Source organism: Sipha flava, unplaced genomic scaffold (genome assembly GCF_003268045.1).
Source record: "Sipha flava isolate LNK unplaced genomic scaffold, YSA_version1 299_pilon_pilon, whole genome shotgun sequence".
Classification (NCBI taxonomy): Eukaryota; Metazoa; Arthropoda; class Insecta; order Hemiptera; family Aphididae; genus Sipha; species Sipha flava.
In genome coordinates, this window is record NW_020272971.1 from 989,219 (window position 1) to 1,013,456 (window position 24,238).

Genomic DNA, 24,238 nt, shown 5'->3' on the forward strand with positions numbered 1-24,238 from the left:
CGTACGTTTTTTTTTTCTCCTAAAGTTCCGTTTATCACGTCGAACATAACGAGATAAAATAATTAAATGGAGTAAAAATTTCGTTCGTTCGTGTTAGGATCAAGAATGTTTTCTTTGAACAAACGAACGGTTTTATGCTACGTTATAACTCGTATTAACAACGGAAGACGAGTGTACGCGATACCGTATCCCTAATACGATGATTTCTTTGTAGCGCGTGGTCAACGCGATCGACGTTTATATTATTACAAAACTGCTGTCGGTCGTTGCAGCTGTTGTGAATTTATTTTATCGTCAAACGAGTTTCGTCCGCGTGGCGCGAGGGAGAATTTATCGATTCGTCGATAATATACGCTACGTCGCCGGTGCCGCAGGTTTGCGTTTATAACAATAGTACGATATTATTATTATAAATAACTGTCGGGCATCAGCAGTTTTCGAACGAAATTAAGACTGGATTGGACTGCTCCGGTGTGTGATGATATCGAGGAAATATCGGTGGGCCGGTTGTAGTTTCAATACGGCCCATCATAATTATGTACTAATTCTCGCAAGGCAAAAGAACATTTTATACAACACTTATGAATAGGAAAATAATAATTAAATAAAACATATATATATACACATATATTTAACCATTTTGGTAACATTTTTACTTAAAGTAAAGTGTACTAAAGTAAAAAAAATGAACATATTAATAGGATGAAATCTCCCGGACCTTGTTAGAATTCTTCATCAATTTCTAGACAAAAGTTTATGCGGAGAATTATTGTTCGATCAAGAAAATATATTAAAGAAGACTGATTTTATTATAATATTATTTATAGATAATGAATACACAACAGTGAATAGAGTAAAGATAGTACAACCAATGTTTAATATTCTGTAGTTCTGTAATAAATAAAATGTATTTAAGAAAATATAATTTTACACGTGTTTATATCTAATGCATTTGTTTAAGAAATAATGCTGAATTATTTGTTTAAAGTTAAATGAATAATTTAGTTTATAATAGAATACTCTATATTTTTTAGTCTTAGTTTATACTCATGGCGGAGTATATAATATAATTAATAAAAAAAATGTTATAGAACTAGAATCTAATATTTTTATTATTTAACAAAGCTTCAGAAAGTTGTTGATACACGGATTCGTCTATAAGAATTGAAATTAATAAATTATCAATTTTGTTCAATAGGAAGTAAGATGACACGCGGTTTCCGTTGATAGATTTTTAATTTATGTTTATTTTTATATTTGTCTATAAAGTAAATAACTATATCTATCTTACATGATAACTGATTAAGAAACACGTAATAATACGTATGGTACGATATTAAATCTAACAAAATCGTAGATATTCTTAGTACTTAATGCATTTGAAGCGATTATTTTGATATTTTTTTAAATGTCAAATTAAATTGTAAAGCAAATCAAACTCATAGAGAATTTTTATAATTTGTTGATATTTATTAAATAAAAGTAATATAAATCTATTTCGATTGAAGAAAGCCAAATAATAAAAATCAATATAATTCAGTAGTTATTAATCTTAAATAATATTAATAATATTAATAATATTAATCTTATATAATATAATATAAATACTATGTAGGTATTACTACATCGTCTATACTCTACAATCTATAATAATACATTTCCCGTAATAATTTATAATGTACATGAGTATTACATAAAAATATGCATACGAGTTGCGTTTATATAATTTATAATTATATATGTGTAGCAGTTGTAATAAATACTGAACTATTTTACTGTAGAGTGCAAATTGAATTATTCGTTTTACAAAGAATTCACACTGAACGAATGTCGAGAGATACCGAGTTAAACATGTGTTTCGAATAAGACATTAGTGAAAAATCATGTGTATGTGTACTACCCATATAGTAGTACTATGTACCACTAACTATGGTACTATAAAACCTCAGCCGATAATTGAAAGGCACGTATTTACAACACATTTTATATTCACAGACCACAGCTTTATTATTTTATTTAAAATTTTACACCTAATATTTGCACATTAAAAGATTAGATTAGTAAATATAATAGAGACAATTTCATAAATAAATTAAAATAAATCACTTAAGAAACAAATGCAATTAGGTTTACGATAAAGTGAAAAATGAAACAAGTTAAGCATTATGATAATCGTCTAATCGACTTGTGTTCATAAATATGATTTAAACTACTGGATTATTATTATACTTTTACATTTTCACACAATTTCTCCAATGAATAATTCATCCAAAGAAATATTTCACAAAGCATTGAAAACCATTTTTAAATTGCATTTGCCAAAGAACACTTGTTTGTTACATACGGTTAAAAAAAAACACGGGATTTCAGGAAAATTATTTTTTTTTTTTATTGTACTATGTATAAAGATTAAATAATTTTATATTATTAAAAAAATTTGAAGGACATTAAGTACAAAAATTCGTAAGATATTATACAAGAAAAATATTATCAATAAGTATAAAAACAAAAGACGTATCAGAAGTAACACAATATGCATTTAGTATGAAAACTAAAAAATGTTGGATAAGCCTTTTTTTAATATAAATTTTATTATTAATTAAAATAAATGCGCAATCACAATTTATTCCACACAGGTAACCCTCCGATTTTAATTTCATTTTTTTTTTGAAAGTATCTTAATTTTCTTTTTATTACTTTGTTAAAAATAAATGTAAAATGTGAACATTCTCATGGTAATTATTTAATTTTCAAAAAATACTATTTTTATGAAACATTTAGATTTCTAAACATACTATAACTGGAACCTTAATTATTTAACTATTAAAGCTTATATAACAAAAAAAATTATATATTATAAGTCACCGTCATATTATAAAATTATGAATAAGATAAACCTATACTGAGGGAATAGATGCATAGCAAATATCACCGAAATCACATCATAAACGTATAAGTTATAATAAAGGCCCTAATTTATATGCTCTAAAAAATTTAGAAATATGCATTATAAAACATGCATATATGCTCTTATTCTATAGGAATAAGTATGCCCTAAAAACAAAAAATATGCAAAAAAATTAAACTAATAAACCTAAGCCATCTGAGGAAAAATACCTTTATATTCAGCAAAAAATTTGTTTAGCCTACTAAACGTAGTTGTTCTGATTTTCAGCACTTTAAGTATAAATTAATTAAATTGAAAATCACGCACACCCGGATCACGACAAACACGAAAAAACAAACATGACTAATGTATGATTCACGAAAACTAACTCAATAACAGATTATTATATATACTTGTCCCGTTAGGTCTCAGATAAGATAATAAAACGACATCGTCAAAGTACAGGGACTATGAATATAACTATAAATACGTTATTTTAATTAATATAAGCAAAATATTACATATTATGCATTTAAAAAACCGTATACATGCAATAAAAAGATTTTACTCTCTTCTATATCTCTGAATATTTTATTTTCAACCATCCTCACAGTAATTGACCTAGATTTTGTTTTATTTTTGCAAACCCAAAACTTTTCACACGCAGATTGTAAGACATTTTGCGGGCACTCGGGTCACATACACAAATACACTTATAAACTAATCAAAGTCGTATTGGAAATTAACACAATAGGGTACGGAAACGGCTTAAAAATATAAATTGTTTTTAAACGAGAAAGAAAATGTATAGACCACCTCAAGGTGTAGTCCGAACTATACCGTATGGGTTTTAAGATTTTATATTTTTAATTAATGCGAGTTTTTGATGCTACTCGAAATAAAAATCCAATCATGTGCCTTTAAAAAACCCTAACATACCAAACAAAGTTAATTTCGTAAATACATTTGATGAAATATCGTTGCTGTAAACATACCGCTATTTTCAAAATCGATACACCTCAATATACACAGAATAAATGTAAATAACAGGTTGTCGGTGAAAAAAAAAACAAGACCAGATTTAAATTATTTTTAAAAAAGAATATAATATATCCTGTTATATTATACCGATCGCATTGCGAAGAACGTAAACCATGCACAAGAGAAACGTATATTGAAATGAATAAGTATACAAACGGCGTGCGTTTTTTGTTCGGCGACCAGAAACGAGTTCGTCGTATGCGTTTATTTTAAATATAATATATATTATACACATTTAAATACGCCGTATTTTTTAAAATTTGAATGAAATTATGTTGTTTTTTTTTTTTAGTCTGATTACAACACAATTTTGATTAAAATGATTGCTTTGATCATCAAAATCATAAAAGATTACTGATAGGAAATAATGTCTAGTTAATACTGTAAAGGTAATAATAATAATTTTTTTAAAAGTTTTCTAAATCATTTTTTCGAGAGCAGTGGTAAATTGGTTTCAAGTTTAAAATACAGCAGTAACATTCACTCACCACCGCTGTGTCTCTTCCGTTCTAGGAGTCTCGCTAGTCTCTCCTATGAATATGGAGTCTATATATATATATTACTGATTCATGTATATTATTGGTGTTTTGTTATGCTGTATACAAATTTTACGTTTACGATAGTGGAAAAAGGGTTGTGATGAAGACATAATAATAATAACAATAATAAATGTCCACCACCTTTTATTATGTACCCGTTTGCTTTTGGTCATGATATACTTGTACATACATACATGTTTAGGTCTCTATAGGTTGTCGATAGTCGTATATGCACATGGATATGATGGTTATTATGTGGTACGCCATTGTTGTCGCGCGAGAAGGAAGACGTGAAGGAACACCGATAATAATATATGCGTACGATTTACCACGTACGTGCGATGTCCAAATGCATTGTCTGCTGCAGCACCACTGCCACTACGACCCCGGGTGGTAACGGCAATGCACAAAAAGGTCGAAAACATTCAACTGGCGGAAGATAAACGTGTGTTTTGGTCGTTGTTTACCTCTTCTCTTCTACGCGAGAACATTATAATGGTAGTATACGGAAAAAAAAGTTTTTTCCCTCACTGTACACATATTATATACTGTTAATATTACTTCACATGAACGTTGTATAATTGTCAGTTGAATATTTATCTCTTTCGACATGAAATCATTATTTTTTTTATTCGGCAGCAAAGACCCATTGGGATCATAGAAAATAATATGCGCATTCATTCGTACTGTTGTATTATCTCGCGATTTTAAAAATATTGTTTTTTATTTATTTTCGTATTATTACTACAAAAAAAAAAAAAAATTGTCTTAATGAACGTTATAATTTAAATAAAACAGAATTCGGCCACGGGAAAACATAGAAGAAAATTACTCTAAACTTTGAACATTTGTTATTCACAATTTAAGACTAGCGAATTTATCGATAATTTTTTCATATGAAATTTCCATTATGAATTCACTTGTTCTATTTTCATAATTTCATCATTAAATTTATATGTGGTGTGTATAATTAGGCAAAATCTATATATTTCAAAAAACGTAACGGAAAAATTTCGTTTTAAAGGTAAAATAAAAATATGACTTTTGCAAAATGTTGCACCACTTTGTAATTAGCACTCTTGGCATAAGTACAGTTCACCATACTCTTACTACACCACTGAATATTTTTAAAATATTTCATATTTAAATTAAATTTGTATGGAATTATACAATTCCAAATAATTATGTATAGTTGTGTATGAAAGCGAACTAAGTTTACATACAATAAATTATAGCCTAACATATAATTGTTTGAATGAAATATATGAATGTATATATATATATATTCTAAATGTATACAATATAAACTAAACATTTTTATATTTATTTAATTCTATACAATAAATATAATCATAAATTTATAAGTACAAATGAGAAAATAAGATGTTGAACATTTAACCGACTGGGCATAGACTCAAACACACTTACTCATATGATACAAATTAATTTTTTTTCAACAACTACATATAAGTGATTCCTCAATTTTCTGTTAAATTGAATCAATAAAAAATATTGTATACACAATAAAAGACTATAATAAAAAAAAAATGTATCATTTTCTTCTATCGTATACTCAGCCGAATGTACCGTGAACGATTTATCTTTTGAAAATAATACAAATTACAATGCACTTGAATTACGAAAAAAAAAAACTAAAAAACTCGGGATAGTTGAAACCAATAAAACGCTACACGTTAAATGAAATAATTGCAGGGAAAAACAATGGTTTACAAATTATAAAAATGACAGTACATTTTCATCGAAATAATATTTTGTCAATCTGGTACGATTTGTTTACGCGGCTGCACAAACAAAAATTTGACAAGACTAAAATTTGATTTACACTAAATGGTTAGTTACATAATACTAATAATGATTTTTATTATTGGAAAAAAATATGTTTTTAATGGTTTTTAATAGTTATAAGAAAAAAAAGAACTTACTCAACTAATATTTTAATTGCCGTTCGGAGTTGTCGTACGAAACCGTGGTAGACCGTAATTAAAATTCAAGTAATGTAATTTCTTGACACAATATACGTATAAAATATGCATTTATTTAAATTTTTATACATATTATTTTCCGTAAACCCGTTCAATGAAATTACTACCATACGATGTATTAGCGAAAATATGTTATAGTACTTAAATACGAGTAGCGTAGTAGCTGATAAAAACTAATAAATTCAAAATACTCAACGCACGATACGTTTGCAGCAACAATACATATAGAACACATCAAAAACGAAACTATTTAATTATAATATTTATCAATATTCAACAGCAAAAAATGAAAAAAAAAACATTACCTATTTCATATATTTCATGCTCACTATACATATAAATATATGGGTTCGATGAACGTGTATATGATCCTATAAACATTACTTCTAAACACGCAGATAGCATATTATTGAGTTTAATGAATTATTAACAACACTAACAGAATTTTTCGATTTAACGACCTTTACGCGTACATTGCAATTATTGTTTTAACAGATAATATATGTATAGTATATGTATAATATATGTATAAAACATATGTATAGCAGTACGAACACATTTTTACATTGCCGAAGTACACACTCGCGACGGTCTCAAAATGTTTATGGATTTTGTGGACGTCGAACGGCGGCGATTTTGTTTTGCAATAAAAATGTTCAACGAGTGTTTTTTCTATACATTATGTATGTATATATACGAGTAGACATCCGAAATCTGAATGTCGAACAGACATTCTTGGCAATCCACCAAACCCGTAGGTATCTTCTACCGTGTGCCGAGTGTAAACTCGGCTTTCTCGATAGCCATTTTATTTTTACCGTCGTCACGCGAACCACATGCGTGAAAACTAACGGAAAAAAATCGTCGTGGTTGTCGTATACGCATGTTTACGTTTTAAAGCTACGGTTGTTACGCTATTGCACGAAAACATCGTAAAAATTCAGATGTTTGAATTCTTTTTACATTTGTGGGCATAATAAAATCAAAAGAAAGTATTGAAAGTAATAATAATATAAATAAACGAAGAATTTCTACGTGATCGAATTCGTGCTATGGAATCTATAGAATATAGATGGCACACGTAAATTCCATGTACGCCCGTGTACACGACATAGATAATATAATAATACATAAATATAAAGGACATATATAACATAATATGTTATATATAATGTTATAAGTTTATTTATAGGCAGTGTTGAATCCAGGTATACTTCAGCAGAGGTATCTGCCCACAATGAAATTTTATTCACCTCCCCCCAGACAAATACAACTTTCAACAATACTCGTTACGATTAACGTATCTAGTGAAGTTAAATTGATAAAAAAAATTAATAATTTGTTTCTAATTTGTTTTGTAGTTGTATCTAAATCAAAAATATTCTAATTGTAATAAGTAATAGTAATAATATAATATGTAGTAAGAGGTATGTATATTTCATGAAGTCAAAATGTTTCATTGATTAAAAAAAAGAAAGCATCCCCCAGAAAAAATGTCTGGATTCAACACTGTTAATAGGTACATATTCTTCTAAAATTCTAATTCCTAGAGGGGTTTATTCAATTTAAATGGTATCCACAGATTTTTTGATAATAATATTAATAAAAAACTTAAGTAAATTGGTCAATAAAAATTAAAATCAGAGAAATTTTATAAGCACAACAAAAATTTGTTTTAGACACCTCTAATAAATAATAAATATTTATTATGTTAAAAATATTAATAATAAATATTTCATAATTATTGTTCACTATTACTATAAAACACGTAAATAACTTGTTAATGCCATCAAATCATGTTAATGATACTTTTACGATATACAGATATTATAGAATTGCTACTTAGTACTCAATACTTAAATAATAATTTAATTACTTATTATTATATTTTTTATTTGAAAATATTAAATACAAAATGTTCGAACAAGAATTTTAGTTTGGTTTTTCGATTTTGAAAAAAATACTTATCGTCGACGAGACGAAGTGACGATTATAAATGTTGTTATCGACAAAAAATATTTAAAAATATTACGGGGAAAATAATATTTCCCGTGTATCGTATATCTATTTAACTATTTATATTTTATAGTATCGTAACACGGCGACACCCCGAATCCCAGTAGCCCAACATAATCACATTTTCCGACACTCGTTACACGTTTAATAATTGTTAAAACTAGTTTAAAACGTTACCTAGTCACTAAAAATGAATGTAATTTTGTCATAGTTTTTTTAAGAAATAAGAATCTGACAACAACAAAGCTTAAAAAAATTTAAATATTTTTTGAATATATCAGTAAATGTATTTAAATAATTATTAGCAAAAGTATTTGTATTTAAATAAATTGTTTAATACTTTTTAATTGAAGTATTTAAATAACTATTTGAAATAATTTTGAAAAGTATTTTTAACAATACTGAATTAACCTTAATATAAGATATTGTAGAACTATGGATTTGGCGACGCCGCGGAAGCAATGCGAAAGCAGATCCCGCGTCGTCGTCGGTTAAAACGAAAAAAAAAAAAAGAACTATATGGATATAAAATTAAAATAATTTGCAATATAAGTGTAATTCGCAATCGGAACGGTTTTGCGGTTTATCGTTATATACCCGTAATCTTCTTTAAACGATCGTCGTCGTAGAACTATGAAAAAAAAACCATTGGACCGACCACGACTACAGTTACAGTACGTCGTATAACAAACGCAAACATTACAAATTAAACTATACACCAGCGGTTTCCAAATTTTTTCGATTACGGAACCCTTAGGAAATACATAGTGTTTGTTTCGTGAACTTAACTTTGTCTCTAACTCCAACTGAACCTCAATTTTTCAGTTATTTATTGAAAAACCAATATTTCAAAAAAAATGTTTTAACGACGGCTCATGATTATTGTTCATTACAATTATCACTCTCAATATTCACATACATATTGAGCAACCTTTGAGAATATTCCATGGAACCTTTTTTTGGAGTCCAATATGCATTTATAATTACACGTGTTTCACCTCTAGTTTGGACCTCTATGCGTCACAGGTAAGGCTTTTCGGTTACCGAAAATCGATTATTTTTGTTTTGCATAGAATTGTAATAGTAATGCTTGATTATTATTGCGTAAGAAAAAACGGGAAGCCATCATCTGCCCCTAAACTGTCAATCTCTTTTCCCAAAGAGCTTAGTTAAGTTTTTTTTCCCTCCTGGTATTAACTTTTCTCTCATCAACGCTCTTTCGTGTGATGATGTAAATATAATTATGCATACTCTTAACTTTATACTTCAATAAGGCCTCCAAATCCAGTAGTATGTGAGCTTTGTTAATCTATACGACTACTGTTAATGATACGTGAACATAAAAGTGCGTACTGGGTAGTCAAAGTAAACACTTGACTACTCTGTGAACTTTCATTCCCTCAACAAAATTTTCAATATTATCACAATAATAAATAACCATTTTATGCTCAACCACTTCGAAACGCCCGTAAACGGTAAATATATGTATAAGAATATTGGAAAAAAAATTATTATTAAGTTAAATTTAGTTACCTCATCCAAATTCGTTGTTAATGTGTTATGTACGACTACCCTGTCAGTAATGTCTGCGCACGCTTATGTATGTAAATAATAATCGTTGAGATAATATCCTTATTAAAATCTCATTAGATAAAAATAAAATAAAATGGAAAGAATATTTTTCGGTTAAAATGCGTCGTTACATTACGATGCAACTAACACACACGCACACTATAGATGTGCGATATCGACACAAAATTATTGTGGTCATGGTCGAGTTACCATAACGGGTATTCATTACTGCAGCGAAGACTAAACGGTAACCTGTTTCTCTTGAGGCACGCGTCTATATAACATATGTTATTATATATATACTCATATATAAACGTGTAACGTTTGCAAAAACTTTCATAACAGTTTCCGTCACTGTCACGATGGAAAATTGAGACTTTTTCTCTCGTTTTAATAAAATACATATTATATGTGTTCAAGAGAAGTTTTTTATTTGTTTTTCCTCTAATCTTTCATTATTAATAACGTTTTTTCCAGTAAGACGGAGTTCGTTCCTGGAATACAATTTAAGTTACCCAAAGAACAATACAATATTACCGCTGTTGTCAGAACATCGCTATTGTTACCGGTAATCTTTTAATAATATACGCTTGAAATAACAACACATTTTTCGTCAAATTATTAGAATTCATTACTAGCAACAACGGGATATAATCATTTCGGAAACAAAATTATCGCGACGGCGAAGTATATACACCGCCGTTGCATTTTCCTAAATACTTATTTCCAAACAAGTCTTTATATTTAATGACATGGAAATACATTTAGATTTATAATTATATTTTGGGATATTTATGTTTAACAGTTATAATATATGCAATGATAATATAATATGATATATACCTACGGAAATGTATTCAGTAAATTCAGTGGCACACGTTTTAATACGAAAAATAATAACACTAGCATATATACATTATAACAGTGAAAATATACCATAATCATTAAAAGGACGTACATCTCTCATGTTCTTACGATTCCGTCAAGGTTTCTGAGTAAGGAACATTCGGATTAAATCGGACTTTCAGTATTCACGTAATCGAAAATTATTTATAAGCTGCAAGAAAAAAAATGTGTTGAACAAAATTTAAATTAAACGTTTAAGGATAAAAAATATAGGATCGTTAATATTTCACGGGTGTCATTATACTTTGCTACACTCTTGGTTGTCATAAAATTTTATATTATCTGCAAATGGTACAAACTAGAGTAGAGAATTACATTGAACAAATTATATCGCTTCGCGTAAATTGTTGCTTAACAACACATGCCCAACGGGGTTCGTATACACACGTCCAACGATTAGGGATCGGAAATCCCCGGGGAGTCTTAAAAATTTGAACTGTGACATTTCGCCGAGTTTTAACACATTGCATGCTTTTATTATTCGTGTTTCTGTAAGAAATGTACAACTAGTGAGTTTTTAAATCGACACCGCTGTCCATATGTCAATGAAATAATTTGTTTACGCTATGGCACGTCATCAATTTATTTGCTCATGATATGCGTTACAGAAATATATTTTTCGATTCTACAAAACAAACGTATACCAATAACTTTGTTCAACTATAATAATGTGCTTATTTCTACATGATATTACGACGTAAAAAGCATTCCGTACGTATTACATTTTTATTTATTAAAAAGAAATAACATAATAATTATATAATCGACTACTAATTATAACGATGTATTGTCTACGCGAAAAACATTATGAAATTTTACAAACGTCATCGTACGACGTATCAACAATGACTGCACCTAATATACATATTCAAATAAAAACTATGCAAATCGACAGGTAATTACCCCCTCTGTACGTCCTTTCGTTTTCCATACAGGTCATTTAACTTTATACAATATACTCAAACATACTTCAAAATCATATATATTAGTAACAACATAACAATTATTTTACGAGAGAAAAAATGTCTGCAAATGTGTTTATCGAACGTGTTTATACATATTTAAATGAATTTCATTGATTTGAATGAAAATAATTATACTATTAAAGTACCGTTTAAAATAGTTATACATACGAATGTAATTAAAAAAAACATAAAAAGCATAGATATATTAATGTAATACATGCAAAGCATGAGTATTATTGAATAAATACTTAAGTGACAAATTATCTTTATTATTATATTTATATAATACTATACATATTATAATACGTATATATTTTATACACTGTATTGAGATGTATTGCAGAGCGGACAGAATTTACGTGTTCGTCGATTCTATGTCAACTTCTTCACTTATTGATCAGTTTTTATACGTATATTTATATACGCCGTATTTTTAAGGATTACAAAAAACTTATGTATATTATATATATTCAGTTTTTCAAGTGAACATGTAATATTATAATAATTTGTAACGAATACCGTCTATATACTATAAATAGGTTAAGAATATGAATAATGGGCCACGTTTTTCTTTCTTAAAATTTTATTTGGTTCTTGACTGAACACGTATTGCACACTTTATAATATAATACGTATATAAAATGAACAAAACAAATTTGTTAGGAATCGCTATAGCGAAAATATGTAGTAAAGATACATTCCGTAACAAATTTAACAAAAAAAATTAACGAGACTTTATTTTTACAACCATCAGTCAGTACCTAAACTAATACAACAAAATAACTGAAATTTTAAAGATAACTGCATACTAACTGTTATTTGTGTATTTGTTATTTAGAAAATGTGTTATAACATAATTTAATTATGTAAAACGCATTCGAGCGTACACATGTATTTGCCGTATAGTGCCGTAAGAATTGTTATCTTGTAAAACAAATTATCAAATATTTGTTAAAGAAATTAACATTTTAAATAATATGTAATGAATATAAGTAATTTTATATATTTTATATTTTATATTTTTTCATATTTCAAGTATACAATCACAGAGAGGATTCGAAGTAACGACTGATTGCCGAAAAATGTGCTCATTGAAGAAATCAAATAATATTTATGTATTATTCGATGCGAACAATATAAACAACGATTTTTATACTCGCGTTGTAACATATGTATTTTTTTTTCACAGTAGATAACGTGGTTTAAGGTCAAGGACCCTAGTACGATAATGCGATAAAAATAGTCAGTGTGAAATGAAAAGTCTATGAACCGCGCAAACTACATTTATACATTATGTACACAGTACACATGACACATGTAAACGAACAAATACACACGTATTATTAAAAAAATCTCTTACTCCATTAACCATCAAGATATTACCGGACGAGTTTAATTTTGTGTACAAACAATAATACGGAGCAATGGAATTTTTGCAGAGACTTATTCAGAAATTTGGCGTCCAGGTGCTAACGTCCCCCCCCCCCACACACACACACAATAATTATTTAACTTTTTCCACCTACTGAGCGCGTCGGAACTTACCTTCAAGTAACCACCCATAGACCGTATAACATTCTTTACATTATCGTTATCTTTTCAAGCGCTTTCCAACTTATTTGTTACATTTTTGTTTTTAATGTATTCACTTTTTGTATTCTCTGGTGGAACCAATTCCCACTGACTATTTAATCAAAAATGTCCATTCAACAATTTTTACTTGTTAGAAAAAGAAAGCACAGTTTAAACTTTAAACAATATGTTATCATTATAAATTAGTCACAAATATAAAATGGGTTTATTTATTATTTATTATTATTATATTTTAATTTATTATATTATGTTATTATATATCTCTATTATATGTATATATATTGTAAATCTTTTTTTCAGATTACGGATTACGTATTCTACGTACAACAAATTATACCTAAGACTTTCTTTTTGCTTATTTACGTTTTGAAGGAAAGGTTTGTTTTTTGTCGACAATTTTTTGTCCCCCTCCTTCTATGCATATTTCCAATCTTAGAATATTATCTTAGATACAAAAAAAATTAACCAATTTATTTTATTGTTCATCAGCATAAAATGGGCTATGTAAAAATCTTATGCTGCCCCTAAAAAATGCCCCACGAGGCCATCGCCCCCCTCCCCTAAATGCGTCACTAACCTTTTACTGAATTTAAACATAATAAAATACACCACCCTTTTTTACATTTACCTACTCTAACCTAAGATCGTTTGGTTATGCCAGGTCAGTCACGTAGATTTGAAAGTGAATTTGTCATCGATTAGCGAATACAGCAGTTGTATTTCTATTCGCGTTGGTAAAAGTTAGGGTATTTGTATAGCCTCTAGCCTCTATACACTAATAAACTATTTAAGAGAATTTACGTGTAAATAAAAACAGAAACTCTTTTTCTTGAACATAATCTAGAGTTAAAAATGACAACGCTCGTTTAAATTCATTATGTACTACATAGTACCTCCATTGAAATATGTGGTGTAATTAAAATATTATGGTAACCGTTTTTTCTAATGATAACTTATAAAATATGAATATTTACGTCTAAATATTAAACTCATTAACATTTTATAAAATTTTAATTAATATATATATTAAATCTATTAATTCAGATCGATAAGAAAAATTTTCTATGATATTTTAAATAAATAAACATACTAGGTATGATACAAATGATTCGATATTTTACTCACATCGCATTCCATTTAAATCATAATAAACCATTGAGCGCGTTAATTTTAACGATAATGTAAACACAGTCAACATACTAGTTGGTATGGTTTGAACGAAGTTGAATAATAAACGATTAATATGCAATATACAAAACTTTTGCAAAGTGCGACAATGTTAAAAACCATTATTAGCACACGCACGCATGTACCTTATACATTAAACTAATTATTTTTAAACACAAATTTAAATCACATGACTTAGATGAAATATAGTTAGGAAAACTGTGTTTTACTGGGTAAAGAATTTGTCGTACAAAGGGATACATTTTTAACTTTAAATACCCAGATCTATATAGTAAATTTATAACTCTACCAAAAACAAAATAAGGTGTTCATCATGGTTTTATTATAGCAGTATATTAAATCGGATAATTTTGCGTGACCTATATACTCGTATAATATTAAATACAAAAACCAAACATGAAATTTTCGGTCAGCTAAATTTGTTTATTTTTTATTTTAATTATTTAATTTTATTTTGATAAATACCGAAGTAAAGCTTTATTTTAACATAATGCAATTAAAACATTTCGATTTATAATAGCTTAGAATAATTAAATAAGTATAGTAGATATGTTACAGTACAAACACTTTTAAATTTGATTTTTATACTTTAGAAAGAAACGATTTTCATCAAGATTGTCATTTTGTTAATCTAGGTATATATATATGTAATAAAAATAAATCGATTTCTACATAGTTCTTTTGGTCGAATTTATAATATTTGTTTATACTATATATATATATATATATAAACGTATAATATATTTTATAATAGGTCTTTAAATTATTAAGTTATTTATATAATTTAAATTACTAATATAATAACACATAAATTTGATGTTATAGACGCATTTTTTACATTTTCCACTTCGTAACGAAAGCGAAGCGACAAGGAAGGGAATAATATATGAATAAAAGGACGTTGTCCTTTAGATTCAAAATATTGTATTTATGTCATTATTGATTGGAGGCATACGCTGAATATTAGACTTATACACCCAGTGGCACCAAAGTCCACATCAAGTTATGTTGCGAAATTGTAAAAGTTAATTCAAACACCCAACATCAGTTTTTTTTTCTTACAAAACCGAGGGAGGATTCATCGGTCGTTTACCATTTGCACTTAAAATGACCTTTTCATACACCAATTGCGCTCAAAATATTTTACAACATCCAAAGAAAACTCTACATTATTCATTCTTCATACCTCTCAATTAATATCTTCTTTTTATATTAATTACTATAGTTAATGTAAACGCATTAAATAAAAATTAAAATAGTTATTTACCTCTAAACATTTACAAATTCGAGTATTTAAGTAATAAGTAATAAGTAAATTATTTTTATGATATATAATACAATGAAACCTATGAATAGCGGACACTCTCGGTCACCAAAATGTTGTCCGTTATTCGGAGGTGTCGATTATTCAGAGGGGATACTTTTGAAATGTATTTATATAATAATGTAGTATGTATGTATTATGTTATTACTCATTATTTAATGTAAATTATTAAATTTTTATATTTTTACAAATTATTATTAATTATTATTATTTAAGGTATATTTTGGCAATCAAAATTAAAATTATGTACATACATGTATTTTTAGATTATTTTTGTTTGAAAAAATCGTTGAGCTTTGTTTGTTTATAATTACACCGTCTCTGTGCAATCTCATTAGTAATATCATTCCCTAATATTATAGCAGAAGTAAAAATAGAACTGCTCTTTATCTCTATTGACGAAATAAAATAACTTATGCTCTTTTCAGCAGACAAAGCATCCAAAGAATTGTAATCTTATCATTCCATAACAAGTTTGTTATCATAATTACATTATTACGAGAGTACATCCGAATTTGAATACGAATTATTTTCAAATAAAGATTAAAATAATGTCCGTTATTCGGAGAGTCCATTATTAGGAGGTTTTTCCATTGAAAAGAAGTGAAAATGTTCCCGTTCCCTAAAAAACTTCCGCTATTGGAAGATGTCCGTTAGTGGAGGTTTCACTGTATTTTATTTTTATGACAATCAAAAAAAAAAAAAAAAATGAAATATAATAAAATAAGACTTAAATATTTTATGGTAAATTGTTATTTTTTCAAAGTAAATTAGTATTTTATAACTTTAGACAATTATGCATTTTTCGTATAAAAATCATCCATAACTCTTAGTCATGTTTACAAGTTAACTGTAAAAGGTTTTCCAAATGGAGTTCTACCACGGTAATTCTTATTGATGCCTCAATTTAGCGACCCCGTGCACCAGCCCACCACGTGGATTAATGATTGCGTATCAGCGTGTATGCATACAGCGTGTATGCGCCTACATGTAGGTACTATATTTAGTGGTAAATAATTATTGGATAATTCTATTAACTAACAACTTCTATACTAGGAAATAACTAGTCAATAGGCAGTTAGCTATAGCAAAACACTAGCTATGTAATATTTGTGTATGTGCTAAATAGTTAATAGTTAAATTATGTATCTCCTTATTTTATTATACACTGAATTACATTCGGAATAAACTATAATTCACTACCACCCATCCAAATGATGTATTACGGCTGAAAACGTGGACATAAGGTTCGGTGCCATTGCTTATACCACTATGTGTCTATATCGGACATCAGTGTACACTGATTCGTACGTACGTAATATTATGTAGAGTAAATGTAGGTATAAACTATTTTACTTACTGAACGCAATGGAAATAGACCGCGTGGCGATTGAAGAATGTACTTCAAAATTTTCATCTGTCTTCATGGCCATTTTTAATGTTCAACTGTTTTTTTGCTTGGATTAACTGAAAAGATGAAACTATTATAAATATTACGATATTATATTTTTGTGTTTCGGTAAGTATTTTTTGGCGAAACAACCAAAACTAAGTAACGGAAAATCAGGATTCGAATTTTCCTTTGTTATAATAAACGAGAGGTAAAAAAAAAAAAAAAAAAGAGTAAGAAAAATTCTAACGATTGTTAAAAAACAACCATAACACTTGTGACCCAGTTGCCCGTCTCGTTGTCGAATATGCGCGCTACTCCGCAGTTCACGTATTATATGTTTGTATATAATAAACGGGACGCTTCATGAAAATTCCTGAAGGAAATGGACACACGCGTATACATTTTTGAAGAGTTGCTTTCAACTATATCTTTGAAGTCGTGTCCTTGAGTATTGTCAGACAAAAAAGACATACACACATATTATATATATATATATATATATATATATAAATTCGCGTGACTGGTGTGCGTAAAAAAGAAATGAGATCGCGAGATATTTCTTTTCTTTTAAAAACGACACTACAGCTTTAGTTGTTGGTATATCAGTTTTGCAGCGACCACACAGTACGACAAATGATACAAATATCTAAACGGAAAATTAGATGTTATAATGGTTCATTTGATTCATTCGTATAGTCTAGACGTTCTAATAGTTAATACTCCAAAATGTATATAGTATATATACGTGCAAGGGATGATACAAAACAAATTATACATTTATTGGAACGAAATACGTAGTTCTAAAAAAAAGAATGTTTCGTTTTCAACGTGAATATAATATAATATTGAAACAAAAATAAATTATTTTATAAAAAAAATACATATCTAAACGATAAAACCCGAACTATGTCTATATGAAATACATTAGTATATTACAATATCAAGATTAAATATTAAGCCGAATAAAATTTGTATAAAATATACAATTTCTGATAAATATATCAGAAATATATCATAATATATTTTTCAATGACATCATAGACATAAATTGAATCAAATAATGTTCACAAGAAAAAACGAAAAATAAATATTTCATATTTTTTATAACACGGACGGAAATATTATATATTAATTATCTCTGAATAGGTTGAAAATCAATAAACGGCCTTAGAAATCAAATGAATTATTTTAGATTTTTATACAAGTAGGTTCGTATATTCATGTGAACAGTCAAACCGTGTATCTGTATTATTTATGACACATCAATTGACTTCCGATGAAAGTAATCAAAAAATTTAACACTAAGTAAACATTAAACTGATTTCAGAACACTTTTCGCACTCACTCAAAAACTGTGTTACTCCAAGTATTGTTTATATGTTGATGTTTTTTATCTGCCTAGACTTTCAGTCGCGGTTATGACGAAATACCGGGATTTGTTCACATGACCATTTTACGAATCGTTGTCGAATAATAATAATGAGAACCTCGAGTTTCCTTGAGTTAGATCTTCATCATACATACGGTCACTACCGGGAGTCCTGGACGGTCCTGTATATTAATACGTTATTTTCAACACCTAATCTATTTTTTCGCACATTATTTGAAGTATTTGAAACTGGTTGAGCAAATCAATCGGACACTAGCCCAGAGTCTCTGAACACAATGATAATCGGTCGCGATGCACTTTTAAATATTATATAATTTATGTGTAAATATAATACGTTTATACTATATTACCACTATTATACGGGCCTACACTGGTTATCGACGAGGTCAACACGTGCCCAACCGACGTGGCACAAATATTTACCCGGCCGACGGCCGATAGAAAACACGTCCAAAATAAGGGACCTGTGACGACGATGAGGGGGAAACGCATTAACTATCGACCCGCCGCCACCGCTGCTGCCAACATCAGAACGTATATACATATATCCTCCTAAACGTTTCACCAAAAAAGGAATGGATTTCCTCAGAGTGCAGAACAATATATATTTTAATATATTATGTATAAATACAATAAAATAATACATTAATAACAACACCATATTCCTACTCTTAAGCACAGGATGACATTTTGCTTAAAACTACAGTTTACGGTTTGCAAAAATTTTTCTCGTAATAGTATAGAATCTATACTATAGATCTATATACCTAATATATATACTTGTTTAATATTAAAAGATAATTTCCAAAACAAATCGAAATCGCGAATATCTAATATTAGATATTATATTAGATGCATATTAAATTGATAAGGTAATTTATTATTACATGAATGTTTCTCAACTCAACTCAAATCTTGCGATAATTGACAATGGTTTTTTCATTTCACGTGTAGTTATGTATAAAAATAATAATTACGACATTGCATTCGTTAGCACTTTATACACACATCGTACTGCAGTTATTTCTTTATTCTTCGAATTTTTCCGACAATTTAATTCGTTATGTAATATAGGGCGAGTGCGTGTTATAATATCCACATAAATGTATGTACTACGTTGTTTGCTTCAAGTGGTTCATTACCATCTGTGGGCGGCAGCGGCAATGACGACGACGAGGGCATTGTACGGTTTTTATTTATATTTTTTCCGATCGGACATTTGAGAGCAAGGCGCGCGGCGATGGTCGTGGCGTGAGCGTATATATTCGCTGGTCGGAATCATCTGCTGCGTTTGGTACGTAACACGTGCACCTATGTAATAACTAGGGCCAGAACTTCATGCCCTCAACAACCTTAAAATATGCATGCAGTTACGTCCCAAAAAATCACTTAATATTGCTACTAAAATAAACATTTAAAAAAAATATATAAGTTTTTAAAAAAACACCTTTTTGTTTTAATTTCTTGATAGCAATTACAACATTATTAATTGTAATTTTTAGAAAAAAAACCTTGTATAACTAAGATAAATTAACAAATAATATTTATTGTTTAACTTAAAGTTATAGCAAATGATTCAAAACAGAGAAAACTAAATTTTAATTTATTGCTTCATCTTCATTAAACGTAAGTTGTAATAAAAAGTTGCAATAAATACAGTTTTAACTGTCAATTTCATTATTTAATTTGCATAAACAAAAGGATGATGTAATGTTGATTGAAAACAATTTAAAAGTTTTATTGTTGCCGTTACCCATTGAAAATGAATGTTCAATGGTTAAAGACATAGAAGAATTAGTATTGTCTATAGAAAAAAAAAGTGCATTGGTTAAGAATTCAGAATCAGAATGAATAACTTTAGTAAGCGAAATAATTAATAATTAATTTATCTGGTATGAAAATTTTTTTAAAAAATTTTACATTAAATTTTAGAACCATAATAATTTTTCCTGGTAATGGAAATATTTTGCATGACATTTCTATTTCAAAAATTCTAGTCCTGTTCCACCGAAATTAGTAAAGTTTCCTGTTAATAACGGTCGTCGATTCAATAAAAAATACTAGAAAGATTATGAATGGTTAAAATATTCAGTATAGATTATTCTAATGATACAATCTATATCAAATGCTTCAAAAGAACAGTTTTTCCTCTTTAAAACGTATAAAAAACATGATTAAGACTAATAATGACTGATGAGCGCTTTGGTGATTTGCTAGTAATTGGTGTTGAAGGTAAAACTTCAAAAGTTGATCTTCAGGAAGCTATTGATCTATTTTCGGACATGAAATCTCATAGAATTAAGATCCTTTAGTAGCTTGAGCTTATATTTATTTTTTATATTACATTTTAATTTTAAGTATATCATATTATAAACAAGTAACAATATTATTTATTTTCTTCTAAAAAAACGCACGAAACATTAGTTTTAAAAATATTTATTTTGTTATTATTTTTTTTGAGCTTTGTAATACACATATTATTTTAACTAAATGAACACAGGGCCGATAAAAATGTTGCCTTCTTTTTTCCTAAGAAAAACTTAAATGAGACCTGTGTATATAATATACTTCTACGTTTTCCTCGTGATTACACCACCGAGAGCATATACACGATATTTTTCCCATAACCTTAAGGTGATAACTATGTGGTATTAAGGTTATCATCACCGGACGAATATCATTATTATTACTATTATTATTATTATTATTATTATTATTATTATTAAAGAAAAAAAACAGAATGTTGATAACATTACCCTACGTCATCATAGTTCTTTTTATCGAATTATTTACGTAACGTATACGATAACTACCACCACCAAATGCTATGTAGACGAGGCGTTTTAGTTATACTCAGAATGGTGTATTTTCTACACAACGCATATTGTTAGTTAATATGCATTGAAAACTAAAAACGATCAACTGAAAAATTACATGATGGAAATAAAATTGATAAAAATGATTAAAAAATTAAAAAAATTAAAAAATTGATGGAATTATTGTTATCGCATTTCCATTACGCTACAAAAACACTTGGTGATTGTTATTTATATATGTAGCAAAGGCAACACAATTTTTCTTCTCTTAAGACAATAATCAATAAAATATTTCACATATAAGGCGAACCAATATTAAAATTGTATTACCCATCGAGTGGGAATTACTTTCATCGATAATTTCGAACCGATAATGGATGAAACTGAATAATCATTTATCAATATAATCAACATACAATTTTTAACGGAAAATCTGTGATAAAAATTAATCAAATTATCATAAGAGCTAACAGAAGTAAACGTTGCAGTGAAATCAACGTCCTACAATTCAAAAAAATTAATACAAAATGTATGTAAAGATACAAACAATTTTAGATGAGTACTACTGTAAAATAAATAACGTTACGTTCGGTCAAATTAAAAATGACGACTCAACAGCGTGCTGCTACAGGGGCTTACGCACGCGCCTACTATACAGCCACGCATTATTATCGATTTAACAAGGCATTATTACGAAACGTTGAAACGCATCGATACCGCGTTATATAACTGCGAAATTATTTTGTACTAAAACATTTCAACCTGTCCTCCGTGAATTCACACAATTCTAGGAATATTTTCGATTAGCAGAGAGCGCAGCGACGAGCAGTATAAATATAGCTTAGCGCTTGAATAATTGGCGTAATGGCGCATGTAAGACGTTACTGCCTCGTAATAACTGTAAGTCTGAAAGCGCAGACGAATATAATATTATATTAAAAACATTACGTAACAAAACCACCATTGCGATAATATTTTTAATTGTTAATTGTAAAAAAGAGAAGAAACATTATTCTAGTCGTTCGTCAGAATGAAACTGTATAATATACGGTAAAATACCATGATAAGCATTGTTGAAGAAGTATACATCTCCACGGTATTGACATTTAAAAAATACTATTAATAAGCATAACAGGTTAGAGCACTATAATATGTTCTTTATATTAAGCATGTTTCATACATGCATTTAGAAGTTTAGATATTAAAATTTTTTATTTAAAAAAACTGAATTTATTAATATAACCACTTAGGCGCAACCTATACATCAATAGAACAAGAAAATCATCATATTAGATACTTAATACTTTGCAATTTTAAACAAAAAACTTAATTTTTCTAAACTAAAAAATTAATGAACAATAAGTTTGTTGGAACAATTTGAGTTAAATGAGATTACCAAAAGTAAGTTTTATCAACAAAATAATCTGACTCCACGTATATATTCTGACGACATAAATAGTATTTACTATATTCGAGGAAAACATGTAGGTTAATACTATCCGAGAAAATATTCATTAGAAATTGATGTTCAAAATTATAATAGTTGTATACCCTCCGTTCGCTTACCGCTACAGCAGTAGCAACGACTGTCTCAAGAGAATATTGTAATGTAACAGATTCTAGTGTAATCTTCCAAAGTGTATATTATTACTATTCATCGTAGTATGTACCTATGCTTATTGATAATGTTAGAGCAACATATACCATGTTCGGGTGCAGTGCCGTCGTTAGCGAGCAAGTAACTTGGGCGATTGCCTGGGACTTCGTACTCAAAATAAATTCAGGAGCCCACAATTTGTCTAGTCGTAACAGTCATGGATATATTTTGGTGTACGGAAACTGTATTGCTATTGTCTGGGGCCTCGCATAAGTTTGCGATGGTACTGCTCGGGTGTGATCAGTGGCGTAGCCAAGGGGGGGATAAGGGGGCTATAGCCCCCCATGGGCTGTGTTTATATGTATAATGTATCTTGACTATTTAATAGAATCAATGGATGGTCGTTTTAATCAAAGGCTTATTGATGTTATGCCACTTGAAGGACTTATTATTATTATATTAAAATATTATAAAAGCTGTTAAAATATATGTCCAAGATCTCCATGATGATACCTCATCTACAATCAGAGCTGACCTGTTCATATGGAGGCAACAATGGAGTCAAAATACTATTCCAAAACCGAATTCTGCTCTTGATTCACTCTCTCATCGCACCAATCTTCAACCTAACATTAAAATACTTTTACAATTATTCGCCACGTTAACAGTTACCTCTTTCACTCCGAAAAGAACGTTTTCAGCACTTAATTGCTTAAAAAATTTTTTAAGAAGCACCATGTCGGAAAACAGACTGAATGGGTTAGCTATGGCTAATATAAATAAAAAAGAGCAATTCGATGAAAGTGAAATAATAACTGAATTTGCCAGAAATTCACCTAAGAGGATACAGCTGTCAGAGTTGAGCAAGTGACTGAACACTGAAACCAAAATTATTATTATTATTATTATTATTATTATTATTATAAATTATATATTAATAAATATTTTTAAAACTATACTTAAATGCTTGAATTACGTTTAGAAACTTGGTGGTAGATGGTGGGGGGG

At 28.6% G+C, this 24,238-nt stretch overlaps 1 protein-coding gene across 2 annotated transcripts in view; it reads right to left on the reverse strand.

The window, feature by feature from the left end:
• LOC112685980 (protein piccolo-like) overlaps window positions 1-24,238 on the reverse strand; it is a 130,229-nt gene that overhangs the window by 44,830 nt on the left and 61,161 nt on the right. For both annotated transcript variants that reach the window (XM_025558057.1, XM_025558058.1), the window contains exon 3: window positions 17,395-17,501. The gene's annotated coding sequence lies outside the window, so the exon portion shown is untranslated. The remainder of the gene's footprint in view (window positions 1-17,394; window positions 17,502-24,238) is intronic.